This window comes from Neoarius graeffei, chromosome 17, assembly GCF_027579695.1.
Source record: "Neoarius graeffei isolate fNeoGra1 chromosome 17, fNeoGra1.pri, whole genome shotgun sequence".
In the NCBI taxonomy this organism is placed as follows: Eukaryota; Metazoa; Chordata; class Actinopteri; order Siluriformes; family Ariidae; genus Neoarius; species Neoarius graeffei.
Window position 1 is genome coordinate 4,375,206 of NC_083585.1, and position 16,563 is coordinate 4,391,768.

Below are 16,563 nucleotides of genomic sequence, written 5' to 3' on the forward strand. Positions count from 1 at the left end.
TATTAGCTGGTAAGGCGTGAGCCTGGGCTACTGCTATCTGGCAAAGACAGGGACCTGAGTGCCTTGATTTCCAGCTGTTCTCTGAAGAGATGCTTCGGGTTTTCGATCAGGCAGACATCAGTACCAACGCAGCCCGAAAGCTCATGTCCATCCGGCAAGGAGGAAGCGTCGCAGATTACGCCATCTCGTTCCGAACACTCGCAGCAGTAAGTGGATGGAACGAGACTGCCCTGGTGTCAGCCTTCCACCATGGTCTGTCTGACCCCATCAAGGACGGTCTGGCCTCTATTGGATGCCCAAGTGACCTCGAAACCCTCATCTCACATGCTATTCGTCTGGACAACAGGATGAGAGAACGCCACCAAGCCTTGAGCCCCCCCAGCCTCCCTACCTCTACCTGGAGACTGTCTACCTCCTTCAGTGACTGTCCAGAACCCATGCAAGTGGGTCGTACTCGCCTCTCCGCATCTGAGAGGGAGCGCAGAAGGAGGGACAAGTGCTGCATCTACTGTGGCAAGCCTGGTCACTTCCGAGCATCATGTCCCGAACTCTTGGGAAAAGGACCGCCCCGTCCAGCCGAGGGAGGGTTGTGACGGGGCCTACCCTCTCTCCCGGACTCCCTGGCCAAGGAATCTACATCCCGGTCTCCATCTCCTGGGGTGAGTCTGTCCACTCTTGTCAAGCTTTGATAGACTCAGGGGCGGCTGGGAACTTTATGGATATTCACTTCGCCCAAAGCATCAATATACCTACTGCACCTCTTGAAGTCCCTCTGTGTGTGTCTGCCCTCGATGGCCAAGCGTTAGGTGATGGAAGAGTCACTCAAGTTACTTCTCCAGTCTTCCTCCAGTCTCAAGGTCACAAGGAAGAAATATCCCTGCACCTGATTCCTTCACCTGAGTTCCCAGTTATTCTAGGCCTTCCTTGGCTTACTCGCCACAACCCTCGCATAGACTGGGTAACAAGCCAGGTTGTGGAATGGGGCCCTGCATGCCATGCCTCTTGTTTGCTCTCTAGCTCTCCTGTGTCTCCTGCCGAGCCCCCTGATCTCACCGAGTTATCTCAAGTTCCCACAGAGTACTGGGATCTCAAGGAGGTATTCAGCAAGAGCAGGGCCGCCGTTCTTCCTCCGCACCGGGCCTACGACTGTGCCATCGACTTGCTCCCTGGGACTACCCCTCCTCGTGGCAGACTGTTTTCCCTCTCTCAGCCAGAACGCAAGGCTATGGAGGAATACCTCAAAGACGCCCTGGTCTCTGGGTTCATTCGACCCTCCACCTCACCTGCTGGTGCCGGCTTCTTCTTTGTCGGCAAGAAGGATGGGGGGCTTCGACCATGTATTGACTACAGGGGCCTGAACAAGATTACTGTGCGCAACCGATATCCCCTTCCGCTGATGTCCACTGCTTTCGACCTGCTCCAAGGCGCCACCGTCTTCACCAAGTTGGACCTACGGAACGCATACCACCTCATCCGTATCCGACAGGGAGACGAGTGGAAGACTGCCTTTAACACCCCGTCTGGGCACTACGAATACCAGGTGATGCCCTTCGGACTCACCAACGCACCAGCTGTTTTTCAGGCCCTAATCAACGACGTCTTAAGGGACATGATTAACCTGTACGTCTTTGTCTACCTCGATGACATCCTTATCTTTTCCAAGACCGTGCAGGAGCACCGCCACCATGTCCGCCAGGTTCTCCAGAGGCTGCTACAGAACAATCTGTTCGCCAAGGCCCAGAAATGTGAATTTCATGTTCCCGAGGTCTCCTTTCTGGGATTTATTGTACGGACAGGCCAACTCCAAATGGACCCTGCCAAGACCCTGGCCGTCCGGGACTGGCCTACTCCCAAGTCCGTTAAGGAGGTTCAGCGGTTCTTAGGATTCGCTAACTTCTACCGCAAGTTCATCAGGAACTTCAGTTCTGTGGCAGCACCCATGTCAGACCTCACCAAAGGGACAGGTGGATCTTATGGCTGGTCTCCTCAGGCAGAAAAGGCGTTCAAAGACCTCAAGGCCCGCTTCTGCACGGCACCCATTCTGGTCCTCCCGGACACCTCCCAACCATTCATTGTGGAGGTGGACGCCTCGGACAGTGGTGTCGGCGCGGTACTCTCTCAACGTTCGGAAGGAAAGCTGCACCCCTGCGCTTACTTCTCCCACCGCCTGAGTCCTGCGGAGTCCCGGTACGATGTGGGGGATCGAGAACTGCTAGCGGTCAAACTGGCCCTTGAGGAGTGGAGGCACTGGCTGGAGGGAGCGCAACATCCATTCCTGGTTTGGACTGACCACAAGAACCTGGAGTACCTCCAGCAAGCCAAGAGACTGAACCCTCGACAGGCTAGGTGGGCCCTGTTTTTCAGTCGGTTTGACTTCACCCTCTCGTACCGTCCCGGCTCCAAGAACACCAAACCTGACGCACTGTCCAGGCTGTTCTCTGCCACTAACAGGGAGAATGAAGTCGGGCCTATTATCCCGGTGTCCCGGATTGTGGCCCCTGTCCGCTGGGGTATTGAGGAGGCTGTTCGACGAGCCCAACGCCAGGACCCCGGTCCTGGGACGGGGCCACCGGGCCTCTTGTACGTCCCACATCAAGCCCGGGCCAAGGTTCTCCAGTGGGGTCACTCTTCCCCTCTCACCGCCCACCCGGGAGCTCGGAGGACCCTGGACTTCCTGAAAAGACGCTTCTGGTGGCCTAACATGGAGCAGGAAGTAAGGTCATTTGTCCTGTCCTGTGAGGTTTGCACCAGAACCAAGAACCCACGACAGCGTCCCCAGGGTCTCCTGCATCCTCTGACCATTCCCCGGCGTCCCTGGTCCCACGTGGCAGTCGACTTCATCACGGGTCTCCCTGAGTCACAAGGTAACATGGTCATTTTGGTCATTGTTGACAGATTCTCCAAGGCCTGCCGCTTCATACCTCTGTGCAAACTCCCCTCTGCTCTTGAAACAGCGAAACTTATATTTAATCATGTCTTCCGAGTCTTTGGTCTTCCACAGGACATCGTCTCAGACCGAGGGCCCCAGTTCTCCTCCCGAGTGTGGCACGGGTTCTGCAAGGTCATCGGAGCCACTGCCAGCCTCTCCTCTGGGTTTCACCCACAGTCCAATGGTCAGACGGAGAGGCTCAACCAGGACCTGGAAACCACCCTGCGAGGCCTGGCTATGGATAACCCGACATCGTGGAGCACCTGGCTGCCATGGGCAGAGTACGCCCACAACACCCTGCAGTCATCGGCCACCAAGCTGTCGCCATTCCAGTGCCAATTCGGGTTCCAGCCACCTCTGTTCCCGGACCAGGAGGAGGACGCGGGGGTGCCCTCGGTCAACCAATATGTGAGACGGTGTCGCAAGACCTGGAGCAAGGTCAGGAAGACCCTCATACAGACCTCCAGAACCAACCAGACTCAGGCCAACCGCCATAGAAGACCTGCACACACTTTCCGCCCTGGGCAGCGGGTTTGGCTGTCCACTAAGGACCTTCCGCTGCGGGTGGAGAACCGCAAGCTTGCTCCTCGCTACATTGGCCCCTTCAAGGTGGTGCGCAGGGTGAACCCTGTCTCCTACCAGCTCCAGTTGCCCCAGACTCTGAGGATCAACCCCACTTTCCATGTTTCCCTGTTGCGGCCTGTACTGACGTCTACATATGCCCCTGCCCCTAGGAACCCCCCACCCCCCCGCATCTTCCAGGGGCAGACTGTGTTCACTGTGCATCGCCTGCTTGACTCCCGCCGGGTCCGCGGCGGGTTGCAATATCTGGTGGACTGGGAGGGCTATGGTCCTGAGGAGCGCTGCTGGGTTCCTGCTCGGGATGTCCTGGATAAAGAACTGTGTCGGGACTTCCATTCGGCCCATCCGGATCGCCCTGGGAACGTCAGGAGACGCTCCTAGAGGGGGGGGTCCTGTTAGGACTTGGACTGTTTTGGCCTCTAGAGGCCGCTGTTATTTCCTTTTCATGTCATATTTATTTTGGCCTCTAGAGGCCGCCACTGTTCCTGTGTTTTGTGTTTTTTTTTGTTAATTGCCTGTTAGTCCTAATTATCTTCACCTGTGTCCTTAATTAGTTTGTGTATTTATACCCCTGAGTTCAGTCCTCTTGTCACGGAGTCTTTGTGCTGTTATGTTTATCTCCAGTTTCCTTTGTACTGTGTTTTGTGGATCTTCTGAGCTTTTGCATTTTTGCCTTTTTCTTTTTGAATTATACTCTTTGTTTTTTTTTTTGTTTTGCCCTGGATTGTATATAGTGTACATAGTATAAATAAACCTTTTGTTACTTTTTCTACTTCCGCCTCACGCCTCTGCATTTGAGTCATTGGCCTAGTGGGGATTTGCTGGATCATCACACCAACGAACCAGGTTCAAATCCCAGCAAAACCCTAACAGCTTGTTCCTGCTGTAATATGATATGTGCTGTTGTCTGTTCATAGCCACTTTTTTAATCTATGCAGTTAACATTGTTTTGTTACTAGTATTGTATTTTTTTTTTTTGCTGTTTAACTGAAGTGTAACTGCTGCCATCTTGATGAGGTCACCATCGCAAGAGATTTTATCTCATTGTTAAAAACAGAAAAATGCAGGCAGATTGTCCAAGGAGCATGCAAAGTGCAAAGACCTTAAATTGCTCTGTGTAAATTAGAAAATGGTGCAACTTCCTCTGTAGTCGTCATCGGACAAGCACAGACTTGTCTTGAGTTTTGAGCCAATCACAACAGGGCAGCACTGTGGCCTGAGGTAAAACATGATAGTTTAAGTTTGTTTAAATTACAAAAATGAGTACACCCAATGACTGTCTCATATACTCTTCATATACTCATACTGTTTAAGTAATGCAATAAAACTAATCTTTAAAAGTGGTATTTACTCAAACTGTTTGCATAGAATGAACTTTCAGGTTAACAGTGTAATAGTGTTGCACTGTTCTGCAAATTTGCAATTTAATATTTCAAATCTTGAGACATGAAAGTGCTATTTTAAAAAATAAAAGGCCAGAAATGTTTTCTTTGTTGTCTATTTAGTTCATTTTATTTCCTCAATAATTTTCCTTGATTGAGAAATCAGTCTGGGCTCTCATGGGTTAATCAGTAGCCTGCATGCTACAGGGATTAAAGCAAAAAAAAAAAAAATCCTGAGCCTGAACTTCTTAGACTCATGCAAGCGCCTCTATATGGCCGGTCAGTTGGAAGAGTTGGCACACAATATAGGCATATATATGTTTTATGTGGTTGCAGGGGTCGTAATATGCGACATGAACACATTCACAGGGTCAAAAAGATTGCATGAATGATTGCAGACTAAGTTTGACTTTTGAAAATGCAATACCAAAAACGGCCAGTAGATGGCAAAAGTGCACCTCACCAAAATCTACATGTAGCATTTAGGATTTCTTTTGATATCAAGTTTTGATGCTAAGCTTTGTCCTTAACAGGTTACAAATTGACCTACAATCACAAGGTGAACTGTTACAAGGGTATGTGAAATGCAGTCTAGCATTGGAAAAATAAAATCTTTGTAACCATTTAATTTAGGGTACATTAAAAGGACAGTGGTTTACTTTTTAAACAGTTTTAATAATTCAAATAATTCAACAATTTCAACATTTCAATAACTTTTAACTTTTAACTCACAGCTGCTCTGTGAGCAGGGTCTGACTTGTGTCTAGGAAGAACCTTTTTGCCGCTGGATGCATATATGAGCTTCTTGGAGCACAGCATGCAGAAGCAAGCACCTGGCTCCCTCAACTTCCTACACCAACTGCTAAATGGCTTGCCGTCTCGTCCAATCTCCTCCAGCCATGCCCAGCGCCATTTATTCTTCAGACCTTTATCTATGGCGAGGGTATTTTCCCCTGGCTTCATATACTGCATCGCCCCCACTCCATGAAATGCCGCTCTCTCTACTCTGAAGTTGCTCGAAGCACATTGTGTTAAGACCCGCCCCATTTTACTTCTGATTGGCTAATACTGTTAGTTTCAGAACTGGAGAGTTGCGCTTCTTTCCTATCATTGGCAGAGAACGAACACACTCGAAAGCCATGGGGTTATCGAACGTTTTTTTCCTCCTAATAATTATTTATATATATTTATATATATATATATATATATATATATATATATATATATATATATATATTGCCCGGAGTCAAGTGCTGCATGCCGGAAATCCGGCAGGGGGCCGGAATACTTTAATCCCTGATGCTAGTATATGTTCCATTTACAGTCAAACATTTTGATGTACTCCAGGTGTAACCCCTCATAAAATCTGCATTGTGAAGTGCTTGAAGGACGAGGAGACGTGGGACAGTGCAGCAAACTTTATTTACCCTGGGATGCACAAAATAACATGGGAGATCAGCAGGGCAGCGCAGGCTTGCATGCACAAAAGAAAGCACTCGCTCACTCTCCAGGAACTGTGCGAGAGAGCATATGAATAAAATCAAATAAAACAGAAAAGAGCCTAACAAGGAATTGCTTATGTACCTGGGATGCACAAAATAACACGGGAGATCAGCAGGGCAGCGCAGGCTTGCATGCACAAAAGAAAGCTAGCGTGGGGAGAGATAACGAATTAGCTGTACACACATGTGTGCTCTGTAAACTCTGACATAACATGCTCAAATTGACATTAAAATAATATAACATACACTGACAATGACTACAAGTGTTCAGACACAATCTACATCAATGAGTGTTGATTTAGAATGTTAACACGAGCATGAATATTTAATTACGTTCGAAGCGCTGTTTACATAGAACTTACCACTTGCTCACTCTCCAGGAACTGTGAGAGAGAGCCAAGCGGTTCTACCTCTAGAGGTCGGTATTCACGTGAAAAGCTGGGTGCAAGTGGGATCAATATATATACTGTTACATTCTCCCCCTCTTAATTCCACTTGCACACAAAAAACACAACAAAGCCAATGCTCCTGCATCAGACATCCCAACAACAAACATCCATGGCAAGTAGAATACCCAGGTACAAGGATAACACACTATTATTACACACATTATTACACATTATACACATCACAAAGATCTTGAATTGAAATAGGCATATCATCCTGAGATACACCTCCGTCAACCAAAGGTTGTTCATCTAAGAACTCGTGAGGGTGACACAAACCCTACAAAGATGGCCTACGAAGTGCCATTTACACTTCACACATTCAATTCAGTATCAGCATGCACAATAACATGCCACATCAACATCATAATACCAAGAAGCCACTTAAAAATGAAAGGGAAGAAAAGTAGGAAAATAGTAGAAGAGGAAGACTCTACATTAACCAACTGTTGTAACACTAAGAACTGAACTTGCCCACTTCCTAAGTCTACTGGCTGGTGAGGCAAGTGTTTTCTGAGCAGACATATTGTAAATTAGTCTATTCACTGGTCGAATAATCCGACCCACTCTAGACCTACGTGTAGGAGTGTCAGGCACGTGTTGGGCTTCTGTAGGCACAGGGGAATGTAGGGGCATGGCGTGTCTGTGTGGTACAGTGGTGCCCAGACTAACACTGTCAACTGCACTGGCACTCGCATCAGAATCACAGGTCTCCTGGTCTGGCACTGCACTGGCAATTTTAGCACTATTGGTCAGAGAGTTATTGTCTGCTGTCAGCTCAGCCATACCAGGGGTTTCTGAATGTGGAATACGGTCAGGGCTCTCGAAGCCAGGCTCTTCAAAAGGACTGTGAGATACCCATTCATTTGTTAGGACAGTTTTGTCTACGCACTCTGAGTGCTGGTTGGAGGAAAACATGGTGTTGTCATCACACTCAACACTACAGGAGGAATCCAAAGATACACTCTCACTCTCTGCTTCAGTCATGACAAGGAGAAAATTCACACACAGGAGCATGTTACGATGAACGACTTTAGTCTGTCCAGTTACTGGGTTGAGAATTTTGAAAATATGAGTCTTTGGATCAGTGTCAGTTACAGTGTAAACAACATTTTCCCACTTGTCTGCCAACTTCTTTCGGCCTCTCTCACCCTTGTTAGCAAGCAGCACTCTGTCACCGCACACAATCTGGCCACCCTTCACCTGCCGGTTGTAGACTTGAGCTTGGTGTTTCTGCTCTCTACTGGCGTTCTCCTCAACAAGGAGCATGGCCTCACGGAGGTCTTTGTGGAGGGATTCTACAAACTTGGGGTAGGCAACTTCACCATCTTCCCTCAGTACAGACTTAAACAAGACATCCACTGGTAGGCGAGGGACACAGCCAAACATAAGGTAAAATGGGGGGAAGCCAGTTGTTTCATGGACAGTGCAATTATACATAAAAGCCAGTGTATGCAACATTTGCAGCCAATATTGTTTCTCTCTAGGCGGGAGTGCTCTGATCATGTTGCCTAGTGTGCGGTTGAACCGCTCAGCAAGGCCATTGCCCATATGGTGATAGGCAGTTGTGTGTGACTTCTTCACCCCTGAGATCTGAAGCAGGGCAGCTATCAATTCACTTTCGAAGTTCGACCCTTGGTCCGAGTGAATGTGTTCAGGAAAGCCATAGAAACAGAAAAAATTGTCCCACAGCTTCCGAGCCACCTGTCTTGCCATCTGGTCTGGGTCTTTAGCCACTCTGTATAAGATCTCATCCATTATAGACAACTTCTGCCACTGCTTAAGAAGTCTCAGTGTAGTCCATGTCTCTTGAGCGCATTCACGCCTGGAGGGTCGCCGCCTCCGTCCAACATAAAAAATGACATGGGCAAGGTCAGCATCACCACGCTGTCTGTCTACAAGCTCACATGTGGAAAAGGACGGCAGTGCACTCTGACCAATGTCAGTGAGACTCTGAACGTGGTGGGCTAAGGGAACGGCTCTCACCCTGGCAGCAGTTTCCCAGTCCGTGTGGCTACTCATAACTGCGGCAACATCTACAGCAGACATTGAGGAAACAGCAGGGTGGTGAGCATGTGACCTCCCAGACATGCCAACGAGTTGAGTTGCTGGACAGGCTGTAGACTGACGGAATACGTCCTGTAATTCAGGGCCAGGCAGATTTTCTGAGATGGACAGAAGGGCAGAGTAAGGCTCATTAATTAGTCTGTGACTCACTTTAGTTGCAGCAAAAGGGATTCGACGCAGTGCATCTGCAACAACATTTTTACTACCAGGGACATATTTCACATCAAAATCATAGGCTGCAAGCTTGGCCACCCAGCGTTGTTCACAAGCGTCCAGCCTGGGCTTAGTCATGATGTGTGTCAGCGGATTGTTATCCGTCCAAGCAGTGAATTTGTGTCCCTTCAGCCAGTGACTCAATTTCTCACAGACCGCCCACTTCAAAGCAAAAACTCGAGACGGTGGGCAGGATACTTGCTCTGGGCTTTACTTAAAGTCTTGCTTGCAAAGGCTATAGGCTGAGCCCAGTCTTCTCCAGGCAAAACTTGTGATAAAACAGCACCCAGGCCATCAGTAGAGGCATCAGTAGCCAAAATAAAAGGTCTGGAAAAGTCAGGGCGTGCCAACACCACATTAGCAAGAAGTGCATCTTTAAGCTTATGCAAGGCCTGCTCGCAGTCAGGGGTCCAATCAGCTGCTGTCAATTGCCTTGACATGGGAACCTTCTTTCTCCTGCCATCTCTGTGTGCTCTCACCTGTTTACGCCCAACTGTGAGGTGAAAAAGTGGCTTGGCTATGGTGGAGCAGTTCTCAATGAAACGCTGATACCACATCACCAGTCCTAAAAAGGACTGAATCTTCTTGACGTCAGGAGTCAGCCCATCAGCTTTCATTAGATCTGCTCTGACAACATTCGTGATGGCCTCCACTTTGGATGGGTCAGTGGAAATCCCTTGACTGTCAATGACATGGCCAAGGAACCTTACAGAGCGTCGGAGAAAAAAACATTTCTTAGGTGAGAGTTTCAGGTTGTGTGCACGCAGCCTCTGAAAAATGATCTCAAGTCTTTTTAGAGCCTCATCTTCAGTTGGGGCAAATGTCAAGAGATCATCAAGATAGCATAGCAAACTCATGAAATTCTGATCACCAAAAATCTTCATCATCATTCTCATGAAACTGGCTGGGCTATTGCAGAGGCCTTGTGGGAGCCTGTTATACTCATGTAGGCCAACAGGAGAAGCGAAAGCTGTGTACTTTTTGTCATCCTCATGGAGGGGAATGTTATAAAATCCTGAGGTTAAGCCCATTGTGCTAAAAAACACATTGCCACCTAGTGCAGCGAGGCAGTCTTCTTGGTGGGGCAGCGGGTGCGCATCTTTGACCGTACGTGCATTCAGCCACCGAAAGTCTGTACACAGACTCAAATCTCCATTTTTCTTCCATACTAGGATGAGTGGGGATGCAAATTCACTCGAGGACTTTCTAATTATCCCCCTCTCTTCCATCTTGTTAAGAACAACTCTGAGTTTCTGATAGTCAGCAGGGGGAACTCGTCTGTATGGCAGCCGGAATGGCTTCTTGTCTACTAAATGGATGCGGTGAACAAAATCCTTAACTTTGCCGCAGTCTAAGCTGTGCTTGGAAAAGATGTCTGAATATGCCACTGCGAGCTTACATAATTCATGTTTCCCACTCTCAGACACTTCACAAGAGTCAATGTCTAAATCTGTCAGGCCATGCTGGTTCAACATGTCTGCAACGTTGGCACCTGGCATTTGTGTGTTGCTCTTAGTCCACTGGCTATTAGCTGTAAGGTGAAGGGGCTCACAGTCTAACATGTCTTCCAAAGCCAGACAGGGATGCACATCGGCTATTTTGGCATTTCTCCTAAGAACGACAGGCTTGTCAGTTGGATTCATAATTTTCATGGGAACCCACCCATCCCCCACAATGGAGTAACTATACATCCCACTAAAATGTTTCTTGGGACTGCATGAGGTGTGGTGGGCTCAACCATAACTGTGCAGCTTGGCGGGCCGCGTGAGTTCTCTGGCAGCTTACCCCAGACAAGATGTTCATGGCCTGGTAGAAGAGTAATGGCTTGGCGGAGCTTCACTGTACCCATCTTGTCAGGCATGTCATCCCCTGTCCACTGGTGAACACCGGCGAGCATGGCAACAAAGTTGTCTTGGGCCCTTCTGCCATCTGAACTACAGTGGGTAGAAACAACTTTCCAATACATGTCATTGTCTTTGAGTTTGTGGGACAAAAATTTAATCACATTTGTGCCAATGATCAACTCGTCAATCTGTCCAGGCACTACTAGAGTGGGCACGATAACAGTACATCCATAAAGTTCAAGCCGAAGGTCACAGACTCTCTTTGGATAGACAAGCTTTCCACCGCAGCCCACCAAGACAATGTCAGTGTTAGACTTTGCATCATGTTCCAATGAACCAGTCTCTGTTAATTTTCTCTCAATGTCCTCATTAATCGTGCATGCCATAGATCCAGTATCAAGCATAGCTCTCACAGTGGTTGCTCCATTTATAACTGCAGGGGTATAAAACAGACTGTCACTTGTGTGTAAATGTGATGTGTTTTGCATGACGACTGTGGCAGTGTTTGGGAATCATTGCTTAAGTGACTCAAATATGGCTTTTAAATCAGAAGAATGATTGAGGGATGCATTAGAAACACCCACACCACCCCTCTCAAAATGCAGGCTATCTAGTTTGACTGAGGGGAGAATGGAGGCACATTGGCTGGGGCTGGTTGAGAAGCTGATGGGCAGGACTGTTTTGTGTGACCAGGCTTGTGACAGCCAAAACACAGGTGGTGGGTTCTACAGTGCTCAGCTGTGGTGTGAGATCCCTCACCACAAACACGACATTTGCTGCGGTCCATTCTGCCATGTGCAGTACTGCGGGGTTTAGCAGCATTGGAGGGCATTGAGACTTTCCAGGACTTTACTAAGCATGTCAGCCATTTTGTCCACAATTGCCTGTGCAGTGAGCCCAGAGTCATCAGAACTGCGTGGCTGCTCTACCCTCTGCTTGCAGGACTGCAGCGCACACTCTGTCTCAATCAGACTGTAGCCCTGTTCACTATTATGGGAGAGTACAGTATTCTGCTGCAGACAGTTGACTTCTCTGCGCCTGGTCTTGATCTCACTCTGATGCTCATCAATCCTGTCCTGAACCTCTTTAGCTGTCCACTGTTCAACAAGATTACTCTTGAACACCATGGCAAGAGACTGATCAGGGCAGTGGCGCACAAACATCATTGCTACTTCTTTGTTAGTGTCTCCCATACTCTTACCCTGGCGCTTCAGACACTCGTCGGCTACATCAGCTGCCTTGTTAAGACGGACCCAGTAGTCAAGAGCCCCCTCCCATCGTTTGGGCAAGGTACCATAAAAGTCTGCAAGTGGCATGCATGAGTATGAGACATCACTGAAGTGTTGTTTTAGAATGGCATAAATGATTTCAGGTTGCTGGACTGCATTGCGAGAGGGGTCACTCCTCAGGGCTATCTTGACCACATCTTTAGCTCTGCCCATCAGTTTACGTAGTATCTCATCTGCTCTGTCTGCAACAGTGACTTTTTTCTTTTTCAGAAATGTTTCCATGAGGTCTGCCCATTCACTCACAGTACACTTATCAGTGGCATCACCACGGAATGTGGGTGGGTCCTTAACTTCTGATTTAAGCACCACATTAAGCTGAGACATATCCACTGTAGCAGTCTGGGTCTGGGGGCTACCTCTGTCATCTGTGTGCTGTGTGTGTGCTTGTGAGTCATTGTGTCTATCAGACAGCAGACGGGCAGTGACCGTGTCACCTATGTGTTTACCTAACTCAGTGATCATAAGACCTAAGTGTTTGAGTGTATTCTCTGTCTCAGAGGGAGGACTGATAGGAGTGGAGGTGAGGGGAGCCTGGGCATTACTAGGAATAGGAAACAAAATACTACCCCCGCATGCACCATCACTATGCATGTTATCAGTGCCCACTAGATCTATGGGGCCAGGCAGCGCAGCTAACTGCTCAGGACAACTGGTCTGTGCCCTCCCACATCCTATGGCAAGAGGCACATACACCCTCCCTGCCCGTGTAAGATCACTAGCCCACCCACCACCTACTCTGTCACTATCATCCATACTACAAACTGAGCGAGAGAGAAGAGAATAAAAGAAGAGAAGAAATGAACAAATGGAAGTGGCTTAAAATACAAAAGAATACACACAAAAAGTCCAACAGTTCATTCAAACTATCCTACTATATAATGACGCATTATCACCGTTTACTTTTACACTCGCATCATGCAAAAGTGAGCAGCTAATCTGCACCTTTATGTGCCTAGTCAAAACTACCATTGCGTTGTGCAAACCAGCTCGTATCTGCGATCCCGCTGACAAAATTCACTGCATTGTCCCACGATGAACAGCAAACGCTGAAGAGATGAAGTCTCGGGTCATGGTACCATTGTAACCCCTCATAAAATCTGCATTGTGAAGTGCTTGAAGGACGAGGAGACATGGGACAGTGCAGCAAACTTTATTTACCCTGGGATGCACAAAATAACATGGGAGATCAGCAGGGCAGCGCAGGCTTGCATGCACAAAAGAAAGCACTCGCTCACTCTCCAGGAACTGTGCGAGAGAGCATATGAATAAAATCAAATAAAACAGAAAAGAGCCCAACAAGGAATTGCTTATGTACCTGGGATGCACAAAATAACACGGGAGATCAGCAGGGCAGTGCAGGCTTGCATGCACAAAAGAAAGCTAGCGTGGGGAGAGATAACAAATTAGCTGTACAAATGTGTGCTCTGTAAACTCTGACATAACACGCTCAAATTGACATTAAAAATAATATAACATACACTGACAATGACTACAAGTGTTCAGACACAATCTACATCAATGAGTGTTGATTTAGAATGTTAACACAAGCATGAATATTTAATTACGTTCGAAGCGCTGTTTACATAGAACTTACCACTCGCTCACTCTCCAGGAACTGTGAGAGAGAGCCAAGCGGTTCTACCTCTAGAGGTTGGTATTCACATGAAAAGCTGGGTGCAAGTGGGATCAATATATATACTGTTACACAGGATCAATTTTGATTAATCAAAAATCTGCGTAGTAGTACAGTCTGAAGATGCTCTTGCACATTTGGTGTCAATTGAACAAAAATTATGGGAGGATATAGGTTTAATAAGTTTTACAGTTTTTGACGTGAGTGATGGATTGATAAGTTTAGATGTGTTCAATATTTTCTTATCTTCAGACATAATAGTGTAGGAGATGTTTCTTTACCTGCTTGATAGTTTCGACTGAGACTCCAATCTTCCTCAGAAGAGTCATTAGTCCTTAAATTAAATTCATGATAGACGTGAACTTAAAATAATTGTTTTATTTTATGGCCTTGGTGTGCCCTGGCTTTTGGCCTTCATGCCCTCAAAAAATTGACAGCACAAAAGGACAAGTGGCCTTGCCCCTAAAATGACAAAATTCCAGGCCTGGTGTCAGCTCTGTGATGACCTGGCGACTTGTCCAGGGTGTACCCCACCTTTTGCCTGTAGTCAGCTGGGGTAGGCCTGCGACCCTGTAGAACAGGATAAAGTGGCTAGAAATAATGAGATAAGATAATTATACTATATGAATTTCCTGAATAAAATCAGGGGAAATTCATATTTATTTGAGGAAAATCATTGAAATAACTTGGCACAATGCATATACTCATTCATACATGTGGTGATTTGTATCAATGCAGCAAACAAATTAGTTTTTTTTCTTCCACTAGTTTGCTTTTTGTGTTGTTGATTAATATTTTCTGTAATAATAATAATAATAATAATAATCATCATGGATATGTGAAGTGATGTTGGTGACTACACTGTGTAAGAGTGAAATTGTTGAATATCTTTGCCATAAATCTTTTCGGTGTTGCACTTTGTACAAAGTCCCTGAGCACTCATCTCACAGCCAGCAAATTTGCTGCAAACAGTAAACATTCTAGCAAATCTGCGGCAAAAAAAAAAAAATTAGGAATCAATTGTTTGCTGTAAGTTTTCCACAAAGTTAGCCACAAGTGCACCAGAGGTTTGCCACAAAATTAATTTGCATGTGAAAATATGACCTTGCTACAAATTTGCGGCAACATTGCCAAAGGTTAACCACAACTGTCTTCCAGAAACCTGATTTAAAAAAAAAATCCTGATGTAATTATTGAATAATAATTGGTTTTAAAATTAAATTATTTGCACTGCATAGTTTTGACTATTACAGTAGCTGTTCCTGATTCCAGTTTGTATTTACTTACAATGTGCTTAAATCAGGTTCCATATATGAGGCTGAATGTAAAGCCAGGATTATTCAGTAAGAATCATCAATCAGTCAATAACATTGGTGACACTGTCATGTGATGCTGTGGGGCAGAGCTTCAGGAACCTTTATGATCTTAATATATCAGAGCACAGAAAGAATATTCTCATTCAGCTGAGACCATTCATCATGTTCACTGTTATATTCATGTGTCTGTGGCTCTCACTTGGCGTTAACGTTTTTCTGTGACTTCAGAAATATTAAGTGTTAAATTAGTGATTAATTAGTCTGTGTGGTGTTAAAAACAGCAGAATGGGGGTCTGACTTATGTAGTTCTGGCTTGATTATGTAAAGGTTAAAAACATTATATTCTCCTTTCTATGACAGGTGACTCCATGGCAGATTCAGTAGAGTCACTTTTCACCCATGAAGTTGTTCATGAAGGTGGTGATGTTACTCTGTCCTGCAAATACGATACAAGTTTTACACAAAACACCCTGCAATGGTACAGACAATATCCAAAATCTAAACCCGAGTTCCTTCTTCATGTTCTTCAAAGTGGAGGTCTATCGGTAAGTCCCAATATTCCCCCAAGAATGTCTGCTAAAGTTGAAGGAAATAAACAAGTGGATCTGCTCATCTCCTCTGCTGCTGTATCAGACTCTGCACTATACTACTGTGCTCTGCGGCCCACAGTGACAGGAAATCCAACTGCACTGTACAAAAATTTCACACAGTTTTGTTTATATTGTCAGCAGTTCTGCTGATGATTTTGAGAAATTTTTGGTGGGAATCTCTCTTTCTCTCTGAAGATTTATAAAGGGATTATATTGTTGCCACATGTTACATTATTAGGAGACAGAATTCATTCTTTGGTAACCATTATACGCTGGTCAGGGTCATGGTGATTATGGAGCCTGTACTGGAATCCCTTGGGTGTGAAGTGGGAATAAACCCTGAATGGGATGTGAGTCCTTCACAGAATGGGATGTGAGTCCTTATTCACACCTAGGGGCATTTTATCCCAGCAAATTTCCTACAGTCTTGTTTTTTTGGAGGTGGGAAGAAACTGAAGAACCCATGTGGGGCGAACATGTAAAACTGCACATGTGTCACAGTGCAGCCAGTAAAACAAATAATCATCAAATTATCACATTTTTACAAATTGTCTGCTTAAAATGTGTGGTGGTGTGCTGTTATGTCATTTTTTTTATAATAAAGAAATCTTTGTACCCTCATGGTACAATTCCATATTCCTCAATAGCCAGTGCACTAAAGACAAGGCTTGGCCCAATCCTCATACCAGAATTCCACAATGCCTGTGGACCCATGAGTCTCTCTGTTCTGACGGGAGTAATTACACTGTTGGATTGTCCTGAGGAAGGGC